Source organism: Bos grunniens, chromosome 24, assembly GCF_055505025.1.
Source record: "Bos grunniens cultivar Pamir isolate PY7600 chromosome 24, Bosgru_T2T1.0, whole genome shotgun sequence".
In the NCBI taxonomy this organism is placed as follows: domain Eukaryota; kingdom Metazoa; phylum Chordata; class Mammalia; order Artiodactyla; family Bovidae; genus Bos; species Bos grunniens.
Window position 1 is genome coordinate 42,901,889 of NC_141188.1, and position 6,000 is coordinate 42,907,888.

The 6,000-nt window shown below is 50.2% G+C and overlaps 1 long non-coding RNA gene across 1 annotated transcript in view; it reads right to left on the reverse strand.

Moving 5' to 3' along the window:
- Positions 1 to 3,837, reverse strand: part of LOC147346133 (uncharacterized) — a 50,145-nt gene extending 46,308 nt beyond the window's left edge. Inside the window, exons 1-2 of the long non-coding RNA XR_015153948.1 lie at positions 3,616 to 3,837; positions 1,395 to 1,489 (exon numbers count right to left, since the gene is read on the reverse strand). This is a non-coding gene — a long non-coding RNA (uncharacterized LOC147346133). The remainder of the gene's footprint in view (positions 1 to 1,394; positions 1,490 to 3,615) is intronic.
- Between the last annotated feature and the right edge of the window lie 2,163 nt (positions 3,838 to 6,000).

Genomic DNA, 6,000 nt, shown 5'->3' on the forward strand with positions numbered 1-6,000 from the left:
TCTACACAATTATCTGTTTCCTACTTCCTTAGGGTAGATTCTTATTTGATTTATTCTTGTAGCTTATAGACACCCAGCACAATGCTCTGTACAACTGGACATATCTGTGTATTTATCAATTTCCTGGGGCATAATTCAAATCAGTAAAACACATTGATTTTAAGTGTACTGTCTATTGAGTTTTACACCCAGGTAATGCCCATCTCATAGAGATGGGGAACATTCCCATCAGACCAGTCAGTTGCACACACTTCTGCTAGCCTAGATTTGTCTCTTCTTGACTTTCATCATAAATGGAATCACACCACACGTACTGTTCTATCTTCCTTCTTTCATTCAACATGTTTCTGAGATTTGGCCATGCTGCCACATGTTAGGAACAGCCTTGTAAAGAACTCACTAATGGTGGGAATGGAACCCCTGCTTCCCTGGTCGTCACACCAGCCCAGGCTTCCCTGTCAGTGGCACTTGGACTTTCTAGGCTTACCTGCTGTCAGGCTGCTTACAAACTACAGAACTCCCTTAAAGCGCTATCACTCCTTCCTGCTGGCACTTCTGCCTCCTGCACACTGCCTTCTGCCTTCCAGCCACCTGCAGCAAGGAGACAGCTCCTGACTGCTTTTCCCACCATCTCCCCAAAACCCTGCTGCCCAGCTCCAAGGTTCTGGGCTCCCAGGGAGGGCCCCCATTTGTCAGGAGGAGACGTCATCTCCACTCTTCCTTTGCTGTTTTTCTTGAGGCCTAGCTAGAAACACCGGTCCAGGGACTTTGGCCCCACATCCTACTATGGCTCATGTCCACTCACTGCCAGGAGGCACGTGTGACTAGAACTGCCCAAGAGGGAGGCTGCTGGCTCTGTGGCGCTCTCTGCCAGCTGCATCTTAAGGATTCTCAGGTGATCTCACCTGATGACAACGGACTGACTCCCACCTGCCCATGCACACGACACAGGGATGGTGGCCACCCTTCCTGGCTGATACAGTCACTCCATCTGGTTCTCAATGTATGTCCGGGTGGACAAGCCCAGGTGCTGCCCCCTCCCATCACAAGGCCCACAAAGGTCTTGTTCTCACACCTGTAACAACTCTGCCATCATCTAGGTCAGAACCACCACTTCAGGGTGAGAACGAGGCCCAGGCAGGACAAGTCCTATATCACCACTCCAGAAAAGAAGACCTGGCCTACATCCCCAAAACTGTGACGCCTGCCTGAGATGTGACGGAAGGAGGCAGCGGCACTCAAGGAATTATTTTAACTGGGAAAAACAAGGAAAGAACTTCAGAAGGTCAACTGTGTTGCGAGGACTTTTGAAACTGTGCCAAAACGCCATCCTCATCAGTGCGGGCGCCATAACAGATATACCACAGACGGCGAGGCTGAGACCAGACACTTACTTTTCACAGCTCTGGGGGCTGGACATCCAAGATCAAGGTCCGGCAGTTTCAGTGTTTCACGAGCTCTTGTCCTCATCTTCCCGCTGAGCCCTCACCTAGTGAAGAGCAGAGACAAGCAGCTAGTTCTTTCCTGCCTGTTCTTATAAGAGCATGAATCCAATCACGAGGTCCTTGCTCTCAACTTAATTACCCCCTCAAGGCCCCACTCCAAATACCACCTCATTATCTCATTAGGGATTAGGGTTTCAACATGTGAATCTGGGGGGGGCTCAAACAGTCTGTAACATACATTAACACAAAAGGTGGACAGTGCACTGGCATTTGGCACTTTCTGAGATGCCATTTGTTGGGCATTCTTCCAGGATACCTGTGACTAATCATGCAAAAGAAAGTGAAAGTGAAGTCGCTCAGTCGTGTCTGACTCTTTGCGACCCCGCGGACTGCAGCCCACCAGGCTCCTCTGTCCATGGGACTCTCTAAGCAAGAATACTGGAGTGGGTTGCCATTTCCTTCTCCAGGGGATCTTCCAGACCCAGGAATCGAACCCAGGTCTCCCACATAGTGGGCAGACGCAGGCAGACGCTTTAACCTCTGAGCCAAGAATCCCTTAATCTTGCAGACCTGTGAAGTAAGTAGTAGTATCCCTGTCTCATGGAACTAAGGCCCAGAGAGGGCGGTGGCTGTCCAAGGCAGGGGTCCCCAACCTCCAGGCCAACGACAGCACCTCCTGTCAGATCAGTGGTGGCATCAGATTACAAATAAAGAACAACAATAAATGCAATACACTTGAAACACCCTGAAACCACCCCACCCCACCCCTCTTCTGTGGAAAAACTATCTTCCACAAAATCAGCCCCTGGTGCCAAAAAGGGTTGAGGACCACTGGTCTAGAGCATAGGTAGATCTCAGATTTAAACCCCATCTGCCTGTTCCAGGATGGTCTCCCACTGCTCTGTCACCCTGCCTTCCTGTCTGGCTCCTTGAAGGTGATGTCAATGTCTCTGATCTTATCAAAGTGCTTAGAGTGCTGACCAGAGTCCTTCCATCTCATCACAGTACTTAGGGAAAGGGAGTCAAAAAAGAGAGGATGGCTTCCCTCTCCCCACCACAGGCCATCAGCACTGTGGTCCCCGCCCATTGGCACTGGTCTCTGCTATGTGACCATAGATCTGTAGGGATATCAACGAGCCCCAGGCAAAAAATATTTCCCATTCCAGGGCTGTTACGTACCTTGAATTCCTCCCAACAGTCCTCAGCGCTAGGGTTTTGTTTAAGTGCAAACACTTTAATAAAAGGGAAGCTGTCTGGAGTCATTATCTCCTATTGACACTGCAGCCCTTTTGCTCTATGAATGACCCAGTCCAGCCCTAGACTGCCAGGATGGCCCCGGGACCAATTATTTCAGAAAGAGGAGAAAAATTAGGAGGATGAACTGTAATTTAGGATTCTACCCAAGATCCCAGGGCCAAAAGAGGCCCTGGAGTGAGCTGCAGCTTCATGGATGGAGTGAGGGGGAGGTCGGGGAGTGCTGAAAGCAGCAGAGAAGAGATTTTCCTACTTCAGCATTTTGCCAGACACCTGTGTGGTGGGGCGTGAGAAGACGAGCTTGGGACCAGGCAGGGCAAGGACGGCCAGCCACTGGCTGCAGGTCCCTATGTCCTCAGGGAAACCACTTGAGCTTTCTGGATCTCCTCCCACTGACCACAAGTCGGGGATTTCAACGGTTCCCTCCAAGGGTCGTGAACAGGAGCCAGTGTCTGTCCACCGTGCACGGGAACAGCCCCTCGTGAGCCGCGCCACCCCCCTGGGAAGTCTGGGCGCTGGGGACGGGCAGGAACCACGGGTGCCTGCCTCCCCCCACCCCCTCCCAAACCCCGGGGGTGGACACATGTGGATGGAAGGCCCTCGTGGAGACGACTGCTATGACTGGTTTGCTGAGTTTGGCTTTTGACCGCGAACCTGCTGACGAGACGCCCAGCCCAGAACCTCCAGACATGGGCGGCCCTGGGAAGGCCAACTCCCCAGTGCAGAGTCCCCCTGAGGCCGACTGGACCTTTCACAAGTGGACACACGAGCTATACTACGACAATGGGAAACAGAACCCCAAACACAAGAAGTGCCGTCGGGGGCCGTGGAGGGTCCATTCAGGTCGTCACCGCAAAGCCCCTTCACAACTCCCGGGAAATAAAATAGAACCTGGGTGATGAAATAAGAATCTGACCTTGTTTCCCCTGTGCTGAGTCTAGTCGGCTGGCTACCCAGGCACCACGTGCAGAAACCTGGTGCCACACACCTCCGACCAGGAAGCCTGGTGCAAAATTGTGGCCCTACACCTCAGCTCAGGGCCGTGTGTAAGAAGCTCCGCCTCCAACACGCAGTTGACGATGGACGGGCGGGCCACGTGTGCAGAGATGCTCCGCCCCCTGTGCAGTGATCTGCCGTGGGAGCGGAAGCTGCGCCCGCAGTAGTTGAGCACTCCCACCCGCTTGCCTGTGATTGGATCCCTACAAACCAGCCCCACCCACGGCCTGACCAGAGAGCACATGCTATAGACCCTCCTATTGGCAGGAGGAGCCTTGTTAGGGCCAGACTGAACCGGGTGGGCAGTGAGACCCAGGTGGAATGTCAGAAGGGATTTGGGAAGTTATCTTCCACAGGAGAGACTAGGATGTCCCCAAAGGAGCTCAGCCCTGAGAAACCAAGCTGCATCCAGGGTCAATGTGGCAAAGTCCTATAGTCTGAGAACCCTCCAGAATGGGCTTCTTAGCCAAGGGGGAGGTAGGACCTTGCCCCGCCGCAGCCTGGCGCCGAGAAGTTAATCTGAAAGCAAACCAAGTCTCAACAGATAACAACCCAAGAACGAAAGAGCTCTAGCCATCCAGAAGCCAAACCACAGGGAGAGGATCTGAGGCCAAAGCCACACCGAGGTCGGAAGGCCAAGGTCTCCCCAAAGAGAAGCAGGACAAGGGCAGACCAGGAGTGATTCTGAACTCCACAAGCCTGGGACCCACACCTGTGGCTCCTGGTGGAGTCACACTAGATGCTTCTTAACTGGCGCGCTTAAACCTCTTGCACCTGCAGCGTGGGATAAAGCATCCTTGTGGTGACGACAGCACACCTGCTACCCGGCAGACGGGCAAGCAAGAGCTCTGCTGCTCCCACAGATGACCTCTGTATCCAGGGAGCACACCTTATGAGCGTCTTGCCATCCTGGAAGTGATTTTATTGGTATAGATTCATATTTTTAGAAATAAAAATGGCTCTGCACCTGACGCTCAATATCACTGGTCCTCCCCTCCTAACCCACCCCCCCCCTCACCCTCCCAGCAGTCAGTTATGACACAGGAGGTGGAACCAGCTCTGTGTTACTGAGAGGGGTTACTCGATGTAATCGTTGGGTGATATAAGAATTTTAAAGACTAATTTTAACTATAAATTTTACCCCAGGTACTGACCAGACAACCTAAAATTTACTCTATATTTGGTTCCTGTGATTGCAGGGAGTAGGAGAAGATCCCAAAGGTTAAAAAACACAGTCACACCTGCAACAGGGACATAAATCTACCAAGAGCTACATGGAATCTGTGTTTAGGGGAACAAAGTCTATCAAACTCAAAGAAGAATGGTTACTACCCCCCAAAGACAGGACAGCCGTTTCAAAAACGGTGTTGGGAAAATTGGGTATTCACCTGCACAATAGAGAAGTTGGACCCTTACATTATACCCTATACAAAAAATAACCCAACTGGGTCAAAGACTGAAACTTAAGAACTAAAAGTATTAAACTTTTAGAAGAAAACATAGGGAGAAGCTTCATTACATTGAATTTGGCAGTGATTTCTTGGATATGGCAACAGCAACAACAAAAATAGATAAATTGAACTGCATGAAAATTAAAAACTTTCTGCATCAAACGACACTATCAACAGAATGAAAGGCAGCTGACAGAATGGGAGAAAGTATTTGCAAATCATCTGTCAAAGGATTAATATCTAGAATATGTAAAGACTTCTACAACTAAAAGACACAAACAAACAAACCTGATTAAAAAAAAAATTGAGCAATGGGCTTGAAGGCCGTTTCTCCAAAGATATACAAATGGCCAGTAAGCACATAAAAAATGCTGAGCATGGTGAGCCATCAGGGAAGTGCAAGTCAAACCACAGTGAGATGCCACTTCACACTCCCCAGGACAGCTATCATTTTTTAAAAGAGGTGTGTGTAGAACAGAGAAAAGAAAATGCGGACAAAGATGTGGGGAAATTGGAACCCTGGTGCTTTGCTGGCAAGAATGTAACATGCAGCCCCTGTGAAAAACACCACAACAGGTCCTAAAGATACCAAACACATAATTACTGGAGTGGATTGCCATTCTCTTCTCCCATGGGATCTTCCCGACACAGGGATCAAACCCTGGTCTCCTGCATTGCACGCAGATTCTTTACCATCTGAGCCACCAGGAAAGCCCATGATTACCACACATTCCAGCAATTCCACTTCTGGTTTATATTCAAAAGAATTGAAAAGAGGGACTCAAAAAGATATTTGGACACCCGTGATCAGGCGGCATTTCGGTATTCCCAATAGCCGAAAGTTAGAAACAACG